General features: G+C 43.7%; 1 protein-coding gene across 2 annotated transcripts in view; it reads right to left on the minus strand.

The window, feature by feature from the left end:
- LOC106611497 (ETS-related transcription factor Elf-1) overlaps positions 1–19,409 on the minus strand; it is a 105,083-nt gene that overhangs the window by 76,790 nt on the left and 8,884 nt on the right. The window contains exon 1 of one of the 2 annotated variants that reach the window (XM_045723826.1): positions 1,041–1,343. The exons of the other annotated variant lie outside the window; for it this stretch is intronic. The gene's annotated coding sequence lies outside the window, so the exon portion shown is untranslated. Of the gene's footprint in view, positions 1–1,040; positions 1,344–19,409 lie in introns of those variants that run through there. 2 annotated transcript variants of the gene reach the window in all.

Here is a 19,409-nt window from a genome sequence, read left to right on the forward strand (position 1 = left end):
AATCAAAGCATACATTTAAAAAAAGAAACACTGCTTGAATCTACTTGGCATACCTCAACATGCAAATTGTATCTAAGGTGTGTCAAGAACATTGAGCATCACGCAATCCACCCTTTAGGGTGGATTGGGCAGCACTAAAACTTGATCAAACACCTTACATAAAACCGGGTAATCATTTATAGCACTATTACAACATACTTTATACCCTTTCATGCTTTTCCAGGAAAAGTGTAGACCGACATTGAGCTCAGACCTAAAAGACGTCGTTCAGATGTTATTCGGTGGATAGTCAGAATAGATTCCAATCCTACGCTTGCTTACAACTGCACTGGGGTCGGACAGGCTGGGGTCGGACGACTCGTTCAATCTTCTCAGTATAACAGTTGGGATAATGGGACAATTCAGAGTACAATGCATTTCTCATCACTGGATTGAGGTACGTTTTCTGAGCCATATCTGGTGCCGGCTACACTGTGTCTTAATCTAAACAGGATCCTGTCCGACCCCAGTGCAGCTGTAAGCAAGCATAGGGTCGGAATCTATTCTGGCTATCCACCCTTTAACATCTGAACGACGTCTTTTAGGTCTGAGCTCAATGTCGGTCTACACTTTTCCTGGAAAAGCATGAAAGGGTATAAAGTATGTTGTAATAGTGCTATAAATGATTACCCGGTTTTATGTAAGGTGTTTGATCAAGTTTTAGTGCTGCCCAAAACAAATTGTCACTGACAGCAATGGGTACATGTCTTGGTTGGTATCTTTATGAAAGCGTGTTATGAAATGTGTCACGTATGAAAACACACAAAACATGCCACAAAAGCTGAGCATTGAATTGTATCAACATTACATTTTCTCGCCGTTGACTTGCCATCTTACTTTTTATTTTCTTGTGATACATTTGCAATGTAGAAAACCAAATGAGGAACACATATGGTAAATACATAACCCATATAAACAACTCTAATTGATTTGAAACACCTATTCACCCATAAAGAAGCAAAATAGCATCCAAAATTCAAAGAAACACGTCAGTCACTAACCTCAAAGACACGGGGCTTGGGTGTCGAACTCCATGTTAACAGTAGAGCACATGACAGATCTAAGTGACTTAAAAAACTGAAGGGGAAAAAGTGATACCACTGCAATTAAGAAAAATAATCCAAGTAAGGAAGAGCCTCCAGAGAGCAGAGGGACACAGTGATGTACAGAAGGTGTGGAACACTTATCTGCCCTCTACCTCTCCGACAAAACTGAAAAGGAGAAAAAGCGAGGCAATGGCTGCTGTTTGAAATTTTAAAAAGGAGAAGTGTAGTGAAGCAACTTGCCTTGGCTCTCCCTGTGAGTCATGCAGCACAACATCCATTGGTGGGTGAGCCTTCAGGCAGAGTGGCTGCACCTGGCCAATCGCAAGTCAGGGTGGGCCCTGTATGCAAATCCTTTCAGGTGAGTCACGGCAGGTGTTGGGGATTGGCTGAAGGATGGATGTGGGGGAGGGGAGAACGAGACGGACCAACCAGTAAGCCACACCTTGAGCAACGTTTTTCCTGCGGAGGAGTGCTGGGGTGGAAGAAGGGTGCTGTAAATGCATAGTTCAGTTTACCATTGGTCTGGTATGCATTCGTTCGAGGACACTTGGACTTTGACCGACCACTATAAAGCAGTCTTGTCTTGGTCTGTAAGGAAAATGGTTCAAGACAAACACAAGACATGGGACACACTTGAATGTAGAAATATGGGTCAGAGAAGAATACAAGCTCATTTTCATCCTTAAGCTTTCAAAGCAGAGTTAGAAATTAGTTTTGAGGTCATTAAGGCAGAGCAAATGAGACAGTAAGAGGTAAATCCAGGGGAGTAGCTCTTGTGGCAATAGAGGCCACATAAAACCAACTTTTTATGTGACTTCACTGGAAGGTACAAGAATAGTGGGCTATAAAGACCAAAGCAGTCTCACCTGACCACAATTAGACATCAGAGGCAGGCCACTGGTCTTTGCTAATGCATCAGCACAAGTGGGTCTATAGACCCCCCTCCTCCCCCCTTGTACCCACCTGGATGATATAATGCTAATGCATATGAGTGGCCGTTCTCACGTACACACAAATACACACACACACACACACACACACACACACACACACACACACACACACACACACACACACACACACACACACACACACACACACACACACACACACACACACACACCATCCCCAACTCATCCTGCGCTGTGCTCTGATGTATGAGCCTTGACAAGCATCTTTATTTTATCAGAAACAATCAGACTGACAAACAGGAAGTTGAGTAGTTCTGCGATGTAGGTGTGTGACTCACTGTGTGTGTGTGTGTGTGTGTGTGTGTGTGTGTGTGTGTGTGTGTGTGTGTGTGTGTGTGTGTGTGTGTGTGTGTGTGTGTGTGTGTATAGAGGTGAGACATCTCAGCTACAATCTTTCCATTAAAAGGAGCTGCATTTGATGTGGTCAACTTTTCACTAACCCCTGTCACATCTGCTCCTGCAATGCCCTCTACTGCTCTTCTTGTGTCTCCTTGACCTGCCGCCACTCCCCCAGTACTCTCTCCCTCTCCCTCTCTCTCTCTCTCTCTCTCTGTGTGATTGTGTGGGCAGAGACAGGTGCGCTGGAGTCAGAGCAGATCCCCATCAGCAACCTGTTCCATAATCAAGACCTCTACAAATACTCAGCCCTGCCACTTCCATGCTGCCAGATTGTAATCTCTGCTCAGTCAGTCTACATTTCTAGCCGTTTGTTACTATTCAGATCCTGTTGGGCCTGTTTTCCTTGCCTGTTTTTCTCTCCGCTACAGTTCTGCCCGCTCTGACTCTGGTCCCTGTCTCCAGTCCCACGTCTCGTCATCCTGCTACTCTGTCCTGGATTCCCCACTCTACCCTGTCCCAACACCTCTAGCTCCAGCCTCAGCCTCCGCACCTGGTTTCCTGCAACCCGCCCGAGCTTCCCCTGACCTGCACTACATCTCCCCCCTGTTTTTCAATAAATACCTTGGTTATTTCATCCCAGTCTACTCGTCTGAGTCTGCTCTTGTGTTCCCCTGTTCCACTCCGTGTAACAAACCCCAATCTAAGACTGTGACTCCAGGGTTTAAAAAACCCCATGGTTGTTAGATGGTGAGAGATGTAAACACACCAACACACACCACACACACATAAACAGGGATCATTATCTAAACCCTGAAGATAAACAATTATCTTTATGTCAACACTAATTGATCTCAGGACCATGGCTGGAGCCTGGTGGAAAGTTGCTTTAATAATTTCGCAGTAAATAGGGTTGGTGTTGCTGATTATTTTCATTCATCTGTGAATAGTGTCTGGTGGTGCGTTTCAATTAGGATTTTTGATGGCAGCGTGGCTTTCCCTGAGGCTAGTCCTGGTCCTATCAAAGTCTAAGAGAACATGGGGTTAAGGTCTCTCATTGAGAAAGTTGCATTAGCTTACCGAATATGAATCGACATATAGATTACAGTGTACAAGCAAACTTAAGTCTTGGTAGTATCTGGGCGTGATACTACAGCTTTGATTGATATCGATAGTACTTCTGTGAGAAGTCCCAGTAATCCATTCCCTCCAACTTCCCCCCAACAAAGACGCCAGTTCAGACAGCAGACAATTACCTTGACTTTTTAAATTGTCTGTTAATTGAAGTCATTTGCATAAACAAAGCAACACACTAGTAACGGGTGGTGGGATAATTGACTTCGCTGACAAAAATGTATGTTAAAAGGAGAGAAAAGAAAACAGATGAGAGGGAAGGTTCAACAGACACTGAGCTCATGGTTGGCACAGATGGCAGCACTCCATTATTCTCCACCGCAGTCTCATTAATGCACATTATGTTCCACTTTCTGCCAGCACCCATGCCAAAGACTACATTATCCACCATTGCAGTCCCCACTGTAGTCCCCTTTATCTGCAGAGGGAATAAGATGATAGCTCGGCAGATGTAGACCTCAGAAACTATTCCATTCCATCTCTTCACCTCAGAGGACTGTCACTCTGACTCCGGTGTCTATTTTCCTCAGTTCAGCTGTAGGCCGATATTACTTGTACCAAATTTAGGGTCTGGCTGTACTTTCGCCTTGGAGAAAAACAAAGTATTTAAGCTAGATATGGGGCCACTATATCAAGCCTCTTGGTGTGTGTTTCGTTATTAGCTTGTGAAATTTCATATGTGTGCCATATTTTATATTTAAGCACAGTAGCTAAACGAGCACAATCATATAATAAAGACTAGGACTTTAAACATATGTATACAGCAAGGCCACAGGGGACAAGTGACGTACAGAAAAGGCTATAGGGAGGGAAAAGCTACAAATGAAACAAAAAGTTTCAAAATCCAAACGAGCTCATTGGCGTAAAAGTAAGCTGAAACGGCAATCAAGACACAAAAAGGAGAGTGTGGAGGGTAAAGAGAGAGCTCCAGCCTTGATGTGAACAGAACGCAACCATGTGACCTCGCTGACTAAGTGAAGAGACACATTTTTCCTTTATAGACTAAAAATAAAAACGGCTAAGTCATGTATTGCTGCTGTTGCATATCAGAGTCCAACTAAAACAGAAAATAGCCACAAAAAGGCCACATTTTCTGCAGCATGTCCTGTTAAAAAGCAGACACAGCAACACTTTGCCTGAAGATCTATTTGTTCCAAGTTGTTTTCCTCTCTTTCAAGCTAAATAATTCAAAGGAGAGGCAGATAAATCAAGACCTGAATCACAATAATGTGGGTCAAAGATTAAACTGAGTCTGTATTCGTAGAGCTAGGTCTAGTGCATTTTCGACCTTGTTTTGTCCACTTGAACATTAATCAGCTGACATAGCTTATCTAGACATGGGCAAATGCCTTGCACATATAGGCACTCACTACCCAATAACTTACATTTTACTTTTTTTTTTTTTTGTCATTTAGCAGACGCTCTTATCCAGAGCGACTTATAGTAGTGAATGCATACATTTCAATTCATACATTTCTCCCCCATACTGGCCCCCCATGGGAATCGAACCCACAATCCTGGCGTTGCAAACACCATGCTCTACCAACTGAGCCACAGGGAGTACTTCAGCCAACACGGCTATGTGTGGTACACCCTGGCTCTGACATTTTCTTTTCACATTGTCCAGTCCTTTCCAGCACAGTTCCAGCAGCTATGGTGGATGTGTACCCAGGCCAGTAGAGTACAGTACATCTTATCTCAGCTCAGTACTATGAAAGAGTATAAATCTGAGTTAAGGGCCTGATTGAAGACCGAAAATAAGCCAAACCTTGAAGGCCTGAGATGTGGAGCCTTGTGAAGGACAGGCAGTTCAGTTTGTGCAGCTCCGAGGTCAGCTGATGGCCGTTCCATGAGTGACTCAGAGCTGGAGGGGTGTGTCCTCTTTGGGCCCTGGTAAAAGTAGTACACTAAACAGGGAATAGGGTGCCATTTGGGACATAACCAAGGAAAGACCTCAGCCAAGGCTAACAGGGCCAAGATAGCAGCCCTCAAGGGACAAACAGATTAAGGTGGAGCAAGAGGAACAGACAGGGATGCATTCCTATGAGCCCAACTGAGATGGGCAAAGAGGTACAAGTGCTGTAAACACCACAACACACTTGTAAATGACCATGAGAAAAAGTTGTCAATGTTACTTGGAGCAGACTTGCTTTGAACAATGGTTGATAAAAGCAAAAGTCTGTGACGCACAGTTGGAATATTTTCATATGAACACAAGACAGCTTGTTTGAGGCCAATCCCCCTTAGGAGACAATCAATTCTAGTTCACTAACTATTTCAACCTTCAGCTAATTGGCAGATAACAAATTGTCAAAAAGATTATGCAGCTTTGGTCATTGTTACGGACATCCTCACACTATGACCAACCAGGACTGGGAATGGTCAACTCTGACTCACCGCAATGACTGTGGATGATTGCATTGACTGCAGCCACACAGAACTAACAGAGAGAGTGGTGTAGGCATTTAGCTGAATGGAAATGCATTAAATCCACATAGCCTACAGCTGAGTCACTCACTCTCTCATAGACCAGTTCGGGAATTGAGCTCTATTTATCCAGGTTATTGCGGCATCCGAATATTCCGCTTATGTGATCACATGTAACAAGTCCTGGGACTTCCTGGCGATGTTTACATGTTATTTTGTAAGACTGCATCCCATTTTGTGCGGTACTACAGCCTTACACAAATGAAGTGGACAACAAACATAAATCTTCTGTTTATAGCTGTGCATATTTGGAGTACATAAGAGCAGAGCAGCAGGAGTTAAATACATTTTTTCAGGAAGGACCAGACACATTACCGTCAAGGTATCACATTAAACATTAAACACACATGGCAAGGCCAACATTCCAGACAGTCCACATCACACCTCTGTCAACAGTATCCGCTACCTGCAGTCGGGACAAACACTAGAGCTATCTCCACTGAGGCTAACTGACTGACTTTCTCATGTTTAAATGCTTGTCTAATGTAATATACACTGAGTATACTACAATTAAGAACACCTGCTCTTTCCATGACTAACCAGGTGAATCCAGGTGAAAGCTATGATCCCTTATCAATGTCACTTATTAAACCCACTTCAATCAGTGTAGATGAAGGGGTGAGAACAGGTTAAAGAAGGATTTTTAAGTCTTGAGACATTTGAGACATCGATTGTGTATGTGCCATTCAGAGGGTGAACTGACTGACTGAAATATTGAAGTGCCTTTGAACGGGGTAGTAGGTGCCTGGCGCACCAGTTTGAATGTGTCAAGAACTGCAACGCTGTTGGGTTTTTCATACTCAACAGTTTCCTGTGTGTATCAAGAGTGGTCCACCACCCAAAGGACATCCAGCCAACTTGACACAACTGTGGGAAGCATTGGAGTCAGCATGTGCCAGCATCCCCGTGGAACGCTTTAGACACCTTGTACAGTCCACAGAGTCCTGTTCTGAGGGCAGGTGCAACTCAATATTAGGAAGGTGTTCCTAATGTTTGGTATACTCAGTGTACACCAAGGGTGTAGTGATTGACAGCTGGAAGGACTCAAGTTTCTTCTAGTATATACAGGGGCTTTGCCGTTAAGAGAATTAATTATTTTTGTTTCACATTTAGTGTATATGACGCCCACAGTCTTTGAAAGCGTACTGTTGAATGAATAGCCAATAGTAGAGTGTAGATATTAAATAATTCAAATATCAGGCCCGAAGGAGGGACAGTCTGTCACTCTAGAATTCACCACATTAGCCTAAATAATGTGGTGACAGATACAGGATTCATACTGTAAATGCTTCTCAGTGTAGGTGATGAGCTGCTAACTGGCTAACACCTGCTGTAAGCTCTCTATTTAAGATGCCGTTACATTTTACACATAAACTTGTTGACGCTGTGGATCAGCTGAGTGAGGTGAAATAATTCTCTCTCCTGGGAGGCAGCTCATCATACACACGGTCACAGACCCACACTGATAATACTCTGCATGTCAAGCTTTCATGACAGACATATTAGCACTCCTCTGACCAACATACATCCCAACACAAAGCACCAATTCAAATGACAGTGTAGGCAAAGAGAGGACCGGCACTCATTGTTGCGAAAGGCTGCTATGTATCAGTGGTGGTCGGTGCCGTTTAAGATGAGGGAGGACAATTATATTTTTTTGTGAGCATGGCCTTATTTCTACAGCATATTGCATTTTCTTTACAGCATATTGGGTGACTGTCATTCATATTCATATACATTCATAAGTGAAACAGTTCTCTAAAGACACAGGAGACAATAATACAAGAAACAACACTTCTGTAGCTTGTCAACTATGTGTCTGTCTATCCCTGTTCTCTCCTCTCTGCACAGGCCATACAAACGCTTCACACCGCGTGGCCGCTGCCACTCTAACCTGGTGGTCCCAGCGCGCACGACCCACGTGGAGTTCCAGGTCTCCGGCAGCCTCTGGAACTGCCGGTCTGCAGCCAACAAGGCTGAGTTCATCTCAGCCTATGCTACCCTCCAGTCCCTAGACTTCCTGGCGCTGACGGAAACATGGATTACCACAGATAACACTGCTACTCCTACTGCTCTCTCTTCGTCTGCCCACGTGTTCTCGCATACCCCTAGAGCATCGAGCCAGCGGGGTGGTGGCACTGGAATCCTCATCTCTCCCAAGTGGACATTCTCTCTTTCTCCCCTGACCCATCTGTCTATCTCCTCATTTGAATTCCATGCTGTCACAGTTACCAGCCCTTTCAAGCTTAACATCCTTATCATTTATCGCCCTCCAGGTTCCCTTGGAGAGTTCATCAATGAGCTTGACGCCTTGATAAGTTCCTTTCCTGAGGATGGCTCACCTCTCACAGTTCTGGGTGACTTTAACCTCCCCACGTCTACCTTTGACTCATTCCTCTCTGCCTCCTTCTTTCCACTCCTCTCCTCTTTTGACCTCACCCTCTCACCTTCCCCCCCCTACTCACAAGGCAGGCAATTACCTTGACCTCATCTTTACTAGATGCTGTTCTTCCACTAATCTCATTGCAACTCCCCTCCAAATCTCCGACCACTACCTTGTATCCTTTTCCCTCTTGCTCTCATCCAACACTTCTCACTCTGCCCCTACTCGGATGGTATTGCGCCGTCCCAACCTTCGCTCTCTCTCTCCCGCTACTCTCTCCTCTTCCATCCTATCATCTCTTCCCTCTGCTCAAACCTTCTCCAACCTATCTCCTGATTCTGCCTCCTCAACCCTCCTCTCCTCCCTTTCTGCATCCTTTGATTTTCTCTGTCCCCTATCCTCCAGGCCGGCTCGGTCCTCCCCTCCTGCTCCGTGGCTCGACGACTCACTACGAGCTCACAGAACAAGGCTCCGGGCAGCCGAGCGGAAATGGAGGAAAACTCGCCTCCCCTGCGGACCTGGCATCCTTTCACTCACTCCTCTCTACATTCTCCTCTTCTGTCTCTGCTGCTAAAGCCACTTTCTACCACTCTAAATTCCAAGCATCTGCCTCTAACCCTAGGAAGCTCTTTGCTACCTTCTCCTCCCTCCTGAATCCTCCTCCCCCTCCCCCCCTCCTCCCTCTCTGCGGATGACTTCGTCAACCATTTTGAAAAGAAGGTTGACGATATCCGATCCTCGTTTGCTAAGTCAAATGACACCGCTGGTCCTGTTCACACTGCCCTACCCTGTGCTTTGACCTCTTTCTCACCTCTCTCTCCAGATGAAATCTCGCGTCTTGTGACGGCCGGCCGCCCAACAACCTGCCCACTTGACCCTATCCCCTCCTCTCTTCTCCAGACCATTTCCGGAGACCTTCTCCCCTTCCTCACCTCGCTCATCAACTCATCCTTGACCGCTGGCTACGTCCCTTCCGTCTTCAAGAGAGCGAGAGTTGCACCCCTTCTGAAAAAACCTACACTCGATCCCTCCGATGTCAACAACTACAGACCAGTATCCCTTCTTTCTTTTCTCTCCAAAACTCTTGAACGTGCCGTCCTTGGCCAGCTCTCCTGCTATCTCTCTCAGAATGACCTTCTTGATCCTAATCAGTCAGGTTTCAAGACTGGGCATTCAACTGAGACTGCTCTTCTCTGTGTCACGGAGGCTCTCCGCACTGCTAAAGCTAACTCTCTCTCCTCTGCTCTCATCCTTCTAGACCTATCTGCTGCCTTTGATACTGTGAACCATCAGATCCTCCTCTCCACCCTCTCCGAGTTGGGCATCTCCGGCGCGGCCCACGCTTGGATTGCGTCCTACCTGACAGGTCGCTCCTACCAGGTGGCGTGGCGAGAATCTGTCTCCGCACCATGCGCTCTCACCACAGGTGTCCCCCAGGGCACTGTTCTAGGCCCTCTCCTATTCTCGCTATACACCAAGTCACTTGGCTCTGTCATATCCTCACATGGTCTCTCCTATCATTGCTATGCAGACGACACACAATTAATCTTCTCCTTTCCCCCTTCTGATAACCAGGCGGCGAATCGCATCTCTGCATGTCTGTCAGACATATCAGTGTGGATGACGGATCACCAGCTCAAGCTGAACCTCGGCAAGACGGAGCTGCTCTTCCTCCCGGGGAAGGACTGCCCGTTCCATGATCTCGCCATCACGGTTGACAACTCCCTTGTGTCCTCCTCCCAGAGTGCTAAGAACCTTGGCGTGATCCTGGACAACACCCTGTCGTTCTCCACTAACATCAAGGCGGTGACCCGATCCTGTAGGTTCATGCTCTACAACATTCGCAGAGTACGACCCTGCCTCACACAGGAAGCGGCGCAGGTCCTAATCCAGGCACTTGTCATCTCCCGTCTGGATTACTGCAACTCGCTGTTGGCTGGGCTCCCTGCCTGTGCCATTAAACCCCTACAACTCATCCAGAACGCCGCAGCCCGTCTGGTGTTCAACCTTCCCAAGTTCTCTCACGTCACCCCGCTCCTCCGCTCTCTCCACTGGCTTCCAGTTGAAGCTCGCATCCGCTACAAGACCATGGTGATTGCCTACGGAGCTGTGAAGGGAACGGCACGTCCATACCTTCAGGCTCTGATCAGGCCCTACACCCAAACAAGGGCACTGCGTTCATCCACCACTGGCCTGCTGGCCCCCCTACCTCTGAGGAAGCACAGTTCCCGCTCAGCCCAGTCAAAACTGTTCGCTGCTCTGGCACCCCAATGGTGGAACAAGCTCCCTCACGACGCCAGGACAGCGGAGTCAATCACCACCTTCCGGAGACACCTGAAACCCCACCTCTTTAAGGAATACCTAGGATAGGATAAAGTAATGCTTCTAACCCCCCCCCCCTTAAAAGATTTAGATGCACTATTGTAAAGTGGTTGTTCCACTGGATATCATAAGGTGAATGCACCATTTTGTAAGTCGCTCTGGATAAGAGCGTCTGCTAAATGACTTAAATGTAATGTAAATGTAAATGATATTCCATTCACCCAGCTCAATGTAATATCGATAGATTTATGCTACTTCATGATACAACATTTTTCCCTATACCCATCATGAGGTTTCTACAACCTAGCTCATGAATGGAAGTTTACAATGTAGGTGCACAGGTTGAGAGAAATTTGAGTAATCAAGGTGACAGACAGTGACACATTCAATACTGCCTTGCACACTCTTGCCTGCACCTAGCTGATCTAGGGTGTAATCATTAGTCCAAATCAGAGTTTCTACTGGACTAATTCAGGTATGTTAATCTTCTATGGGCTAGGTGGGACGCTAGCGTCCCACCTGCGGGACACAGCCAGTGAAATATCAGGGCAGAAAATTCAAAAACAACAAAATGTCATAATTCAACTTTCTCAAACATACAACTATTTTATACCATTTTAAAGATAAACTTCTCGTTAACCTGTTAGGGCTAGGGGGCAGCATTGACACGGCTGGATAAAAAACATACCCGATTTAATCTGGTTACCACTCCTACTCAGTAACTAGAATATGCATATACTTATTACATATGGATAGAAAACACCCTAAATTTTCTAAAACTGTTTGAATGGTGTCTGTGAGTATAACAGAACTCAAATGGCAGGTCAAAACCTGAGAGATTCCTTTACAGGAAGTGGCCTGTCTGACCATTTCTGGAACTTCTTTGCCATCTCTATCATTTACTAAGGATCTCTGCTCTAACGTGACACTTCCCACGTCGTCCATAGGCTCTCATAGCCCGGGAAAAAAGAGAATGTCGTCATTCCAGCCCCAGGCTGAAACACATTATCGCCTTTCTCAAGTGGCCCATCAAGAGACACTAGCTTATGCGCGTGACCCCGACCGCCCCGCCTTTGGGATTTTTTCCTCTGTTTGCCGAATAGGAGATTCCCTGTCGGAATTTTACCGCTTTTCTACGAGAAAAATGACGTAAAAATTGATTTTAAACAGCGGTTGACATGCTTCGACGTACGGCAATTGAATACTTTGAATTTTATTGTCAGGAATTGCGCCAAGCGCGCGACACTTCTTTACTATTTCGGATAGTGTCTGGAACGCACGAACAAAACGCCGCTATTCGGATATAACGATGGATTATTTTGGACCAAACCAACATTTGTTATTGAAGTAGACGTCCTGGGTGTGCATTCTGACGAAGACAACAAAAGGTAATGACATTTTTATAATAGTAAATATGATTATGGTGAGTGCTAAACTTGCCGGATGTCTAAATAGCGAGCCCGTGATGCCTGGGCTATATACTTAGAATATTGCAAAATGTGCTTTCACCAAAAAGCTATTTTAAAATCGGACATATCGAGTGCATAGAGGAGGTCTGTATCTATAATTCTTAAAATAATTGTTATGCTTTTTGTGAACGTTTATCGTGAGTAATTTAGTAAAATGTTAGCGAATTCCCCGTAAGTTTGCGGGGGTATGCTAGTTCTGAACGTCACATGCTAATGTAAAAGCTGGTTTTTGATATAAATATGAACTTGATTGAACAAAACATGCATGTATTGTATAACATAATGTCCTAGGGTTGTCATCTGATGAAGATCATCAAAGGTGAGTGCTGCATTTAGCTGTCTTCTGGGTTTTGGTGACATTATATGCTGGCTTGAAAAATGGGTGTCTGATTATTTCTGGCTTGGTACTCTGCTGACATAATCTAATGTTTTGCTTTCGTTGTAAAGCCTTTTTGAAATCGGACAGTGTGGTTAGATTAACGAGAGTCTTATCTTTAAATGGCTGTAAAATAGTCATATGTTTGAGAAATTGAAGTAATAGGATTTTGAAGATTTTGAAAATCGCGCCACAGGCTGGCAGTGGATGTTACGTAGGTGGGACGAATTCGTCCCGCCGGTCCCATAGAGGTTAATCTAACCACATTGTACGATTTCAAAAAGGCTTTACAGCGAAAGCAAAACATTACATTATGTTAGGAGAGTACATAGACAAAAATAATCACACAGCCATTTTCCAAGCAAGGAATGTGTCAATAAAACCCAAAACACAGCTAAATGAAGCACTAACCTTTGACGATCTTCATCAGATGACACTCCTAGGACATTATGTTACACAATACATGTATGTTTTGTTCGATAAAGTTCATATTTATATCCAAAAACAGCTTTTTACATTGGCGCGTGATGTTCAGAAAATGTATTCCCACCAAAACGTCCGGTGAATGTGCACATCAATTTACAAAAATACTCATCATAAACGTTGACAAAATATATAACAATTATTTTAAGAATTATAGATAGACTACCCCTGGATGCAACCGCTGTGTCAGATTTTAAAATTGCTATACGGAGAAAGCACATTTTTCAATATTCTGAGTACATAGCTCAGCCATCACAGTGAGCTATTCAGACACCCGCCAAAGTTCGGGGCAACCTAAACTCAGAATTAGTATTAGAAATATTCTCTTACCTTTGCTGATCTTCGTCAGAATGCACTCCCAGGACTGCTACTTCCACAAGAAATGTTGTTTTTGTTCGAAATAATCCATATTTATGTACAAATACCTCCGTTTTGTTCGTGCGTACAGATCACTTATCCAAAAGGCATAACGCGCGAGCGCGGAACGAGAGACAAAAAGTCAAAATGTTCCATTACCGTACTTAGAAGCATGTCAAACACTGTTTAAAATCAATCTTTATGGTATTTTTAACGTAGAATTGCGATAATATTCCAACCGGACAATAGCATATTCATTCAAGAAGAAAAAGAAGGAACGGCATGCTCGCGTGACCGCGCATATCCAATCCCTTTGTTGCCAGGCAGACCACTCAGTAACTGAGCTCCTATTATCTGCCCAGTGACAGGAAAATGCTCTAACCACTTTCTGAAGGCTTTAGACAGCCAATGGAAGCCTTAGGAAGTGCAATGTCCCCCACAGACACTGTAGCTTCGATAGAGAATCAAAAGAAGAACTACAATTCTCAGACTTTTCACTTCCTGGTTGGATTTTTCTCAGGTTTTTGCCTGCCATATGAGTTCTGTTATACTCACAGACACCATTCAAACTGTTTTAGAAACTTCAGAGTGTTTTCTATCCAAATCTACTAATAATATGCATATTCTAGTTTCTGGGCCAGAGTAGTAACCTGTTTAAATTGGGTACGTTTTTCATCCGGCCGTGAAAATACTGCCCCCTAGCCCAGACAGGTTATCCCATTCCGTTCCATTTTCTTCCGTTTAAGAAAGTTTTTCAACAGAATAGGCGGAATGAATAGACCCCTGATCACACGCAAATACAGTTCACTTTCATAGCAGCCACATACAAACAGCATGATCACTTTGATCATTGTAGTTATAATTCCTTCTCGCATCTACACTCTCTCCTCCTCTCACCTTTTCCCTTTTTCTTGTGGACTTCAGTGCACAAGACATCAGCTGTCTGTGACAGTGACCAGGCGAAAAAAAACTTTCCAAGCCAAACCTTCATATCATAACCGCTACACACAGCCTACATCGTTGTCACTATATTAGCTAACGTCAAAGTCAACATAGCTACTAGAACTAACGCATAGGTAAACCCGCTACAATCATGCAGTACAGTCAGCAAGCAGTTTACCAGTTACACTGGCGGGTCCCGATGGCAATAAATTAGTAAAATGAAAAGCTTACCTTGACTTGGAAGAGTTCCAGTGTTGGATAGCCATCGCCAGCTAGCTAACATAGCATCCCTTTCTGTTTGAGCTGGGTGTTTGAGCAGGCTAAACTAGCCAGCTGATTTTGCTAGCTAAGTCAAAATGAAAGTGGAAAAAAATACAAAAACTATAGCTAGCTCTCTCCATCTTGCTTCTCCTTAATTTTTTAAGAAATTAATTTGTTCAAAATTGTTCAACTATTGTCTTTCTCTCTCTTGAGTCAAATTCTCACCACATTTTATGCACTGCAGTGCTAGCTATCTGTAGCTTATGCTTTCAGTACGAGATTCATTCTCTGATCCTTTGATTGTGTGTACAACATGTAAGCTCACGCTGCAAGAACACTGATAGGTTGGAGGATGTCCTCCGGAAGTTGTCATAATTACTGTGTAAGTCTATGGAAGGGGATGAGAACCATGAGCCTCCTAGGTTTTGTATTGAAGGCAATGTACTCAGAGGACAGAAACCAGCTGTCCTCCGGCTAAACCATGCTGCTACCCTACAGAGTGATGTTGAGGCTACTGTAGACCTTAATTGCAAAATAGTGTTTTAATCAATTATTCGGTGATGTGAATATACTTAGTATGAAAATAAGCACTTTAATGTTTCACTATTTTTATTTTTATGAAATTCACTGAAGAGGATGATCCTCCCCTTCCTCCTCTGAGGAGCCTCCACTGCTATTAATTTGGTTAGCTTAGCTGGCTGTTGCTTGAGGATCACCCTAGTAGTCAAACCACCACCCAGCAACCCCACAATCTAATCAAGCATCGGATACACATTGTGCCTGCTACATTGACTAAAAATATCCAAGCTACCTATGCATGGATCGCATCAGTATCAACAAAAAATAACGGGCTGAGTGGTTCTATCTTGAATTTGCACTAATCAAATAGTGTAAAACAGTGGTGTGTATTCATGGATGCCAAGGGAAGCCAGGTTTCCTCGAATTTTATATCTTTCATCTTTATGTGTTTCATAAATGTCCTTCAATTCACAAGAGGCTGAATGTATCTCACTGGAGAAAGCATCCAAGCGAACGAAACATCGCCCATCTATGTTGTCTGGTCAAGAAGCGCATGACATTGTTGCCACCTGTAGCACTGAATGCAAGGGAAGCCAGCGAGCATTTGGCCTCCCTTGATACATTTTTTAATAAAATAATAGCCAATCAACATTGAGCTAAACTGAGTGAGCTCAGCTGTGAATGGCCCTGGCACACCAAAAAAAGTGTCAAGGGAAGCCAGTTTAGATTTGGCTTCACATCAATCATCACATTGATTACAAGCCAAACGTCATTGACAGAAAACTTGAATTGTTGCATCTCGTTGTGTTGTTGTCCTCCAGTGGCCCTTTCCTAAATTATCCATTGATGGAGATAGGGATATGGATTTGTGGTTTTACTTAATTCTCCGTACTTGCCAATGATTATAATGGCAATTCTAATCGAACAATAAATTCATATATTGTGCCCATGGCCTGAGAGGATGGAAGTTCAACAGATGTAGTAACATTAGGCTAACATTAACTAGCTGGCGAGGCGGGTCGTTGCCCATGAAAGGAAGTTAGGCTAGCGAGAAAACGTCTTAGCCAGGTAGCCTAGGACAACAAAAACTAAATGCATGTACTGTATGACAGAGTCATAGACCATTTAGGCAACATGAAAGAGGAGGATGGCATTAGCGTTTCTACTGACACGCACGCACATACAGTTAAAGTCAGAAGTTTACATACACTTAGTTTGGAGTCATTAAACCTCGTTTTTCAACCACTCCACAAATTTCTTGTTAACAAACTATAGTTTTGGCAAGTCGGTTAGGACATCTACTTTGTGCATGACACAAGTAATTTTTCCAACAATTGTTTACAGACAGATTATTTCAGTTATTTCACTTGTATCACAATTCCAGTGGGTCAGAAGTTTACATACACTAAGGTAACTGTGCCTTTAAACAGCTTGGAAAATTCCAGAAAATTATGTAATGGCTTTAGAAGCTTCGGATGGGCTAATTTACATAATTTGAGTCAATTGGAGGTGTACCTGTGATGTATTTCAAGGCCTACCTTTAAACTCAGTGCCTCTTTGCTTGACATCATGGGAAAATAAAAAGACATCAGCCAAGACCTCCACAAGTTTGGTTCATCCTTGGGAGCAATTTCCAAACGCCTGAAGGTACCACGTTCATCTGTACAAACAATAGTACGCAAGTATAAACACCACAGGACCACACAGCCGTCATACCTCTCAGGAAGTCTCCTAGAGATGAACGTAATTTGGTGTGAAAAGTGTAAATCAATCCCAGAACAACAGCAAAGGACCTTGTGAAGATGCTGGAAGAAACAGGTACAAAAGTATCTATATCCACAGTAAAACGAGTCTATATCGACAGACCCTGAAAGGCCGCTCAGCAAGGAAAAAGCCACTGCTCCAAAACCGCAATATAAAAGCCAGACTACAGTTTGCAACTGCACATGGGGAAAAATATCCTACTTTTTGGAGAAATGGCCTCTGGTCTGATGAAACAAAAATAGAACTGTTTGGCCATAATGACCATCATTATGTTTGGAGGAAAAGGGGGGACGCTTGCAAGCCGAAGAACACCCTCCCAACCGTGAAGCACGGGGGTGGCAGCATCATGTTGTGGGGGTGCTTTGCTGCAGGAGGGACTGGTGCACTTAGTAATAGCCTATATGGGGCATGGGAAGAAAAACAATATATTCTTAGTTAAACCTACTGAGACATTGCATTGTTGTTTTGGAGCTTGTTTTCAGTTGTTCAAGGCTGCCTCTGGAGAAAAGGGAACACAGAGTCTAAAATCTATGACCTCTTAAGTTCTCGGGGGCAAACAAGATAAGTTGTGTAGTTTACAAGACATCAAAACTGAGGTTAACATGATGACATTACAAATGACAGTAAGTACATATGAAGATATGGAGTCCATGTGTATTGTTTGGACTGGAGTCACATGCTTCACATTGTGAGAGGCAGCATGCAGGCGGGATGGGGTTACAGGTGGAATTTCCCCTGGCTCCCCTTTCTCTTTGACGTCACGTCGGCCGCATGGCTGTAGCGCTGCCTAGTGATCGAACTGATATATCAGAGGACGTGAAACTCAGGTGACAGAGCAGTTGTTGAAACCAACTCACAGTGAAATAAGGAACTTTACAGAGCAGGATCCCTACTGTCTTTCAACAAAAATAGGGGGCTGCCATGAAATATCTTTAGGGCTGGCACAATTACCGTATCACCGACGATTATGGGTGAAGACCGTCATGAAAATAAAATAACCGTCATAACTGTTTTTGTGTGGGACGAACAGCTGACTGAAGACGGGGCATTTGTATGGTTGAGTGAGTTTCTTCAGTACCTTGGACTCTTAACAACGTGATGAAACTCTGTTGCTCTTTGCTGAACTGTAGAATGTTCATTCAAATGAAATGGAATGTATTTTTTGTAATGTCAGTTAACAAATCACAGCACATACTGATGGGTACATTTCCTGTGGTGCTTTTACTTCTTGCTTTGCTCCTATGGGTACACTCGCAATGACCGCCAGTCCACCCATTATGCCATCATTGACTTGAGTGGGGATGCCTGGTCTATTCATTCCATTTCTATGGCGGTCAGGAGCTGAGGAGAGGAGAAAATGTGTGCCCCAAAACAGTTATATCGGTGACCACGGTCAAAATTTCTGTGGAAATTGTTCAAAGTCATCCTTGTACATAGAGTTGTATTGTTTGTTTAACTTTGCAATCATTGTTTTTTGTTTGGCATACATTTAAAAGTGAAAAATATGAGTCAGACATTCTGTTAACACTATAACTGCCAAAACGGTCAATCTGACCATTTTCAATATTGTAATTTCAATAACTTAATTTCAATAAAAACCTTGAACCCACCTGTTTCTTACGTTTCCTAAATACGAGTATTTTACATTCTAGTAGTACTTTCTGAGAAATATCATAAAAGATGAAATAATTCGGAGAATTTCATCCTCAAAGAGCCATTATGGTCAAAATGACCTTATGCATATTTAACAGTAGAATAGCCAGGCCTTGTGGAGTACCAATAGCCACCTTATGTTACTGTAGGCTATAAAGTGCCTTGCAAAAGTTTTCATCCCCCTTGGCGTTTTTTCCTATTTTGTTGCATTACAACCTGTAATTTAAATGTATTTTTATTTGGATTTCATGTAATGGGCATTCACAAAATAGTCCAAATTGGTGAAGTGAAATTTAAAAAATAACTTGTTTCAAAAAAATCAAAAAAAGAAAAACAGAAAAGTGGTGCATGCATATGTATTCACCCCCTTTGCTTTGAAGCCCCTAAATTAGATCTGGTGCAACCAATTACCTTCAGAAGTCACATAATTAGTTAAATAAAGTCTACCTGTGTGCAATCTAAGTGTCACATGATCTCAGTATATATACACCTGTTCTGAAAGGCCCCAGAGTTTGCAACACCACTAAGCAAGGGGCACCACCAAGCAAGCGACACCATGAAGACCAAGGAGCTCCTCAAACAGGTCAGGGACAAAGTTGTGGAAAAGTACAGATCAGGGTTGGGTTATAAAAAAGTATCAGAAACTTTGAACATCCCACGGTGCACCATTAATTTAAAAAAATGGAAAGAATATGGCACCACAACAAACCTGCCAAGAGAGGGGCGCCCACCAAAACTCACGGACCAGGCAAGGAGGGCATTAATCAGAGAGACCAAAGATAACCCTGAAGAAGCTGCAAAGCTCCACAGCGGCGATTGGAGTATCTGTCCATTGGACCACTTTAAGCCGTACACTCCGCAGAGCTG

This window comes from Salmo salar, chromosome ssa09 (assembly GCF_905237065.1).
Source record: "Salmo salar chromosome ssa09, Ssal_v3.1, whole genome shotgun sequence".
Classification (NCBI taxonomy): domain Eukaryota; kingdom Metazoa; phylum Chordata; class Actinopteri; order Salmoniformes; family Salmonidae; genus Salmo; species Salmo salar.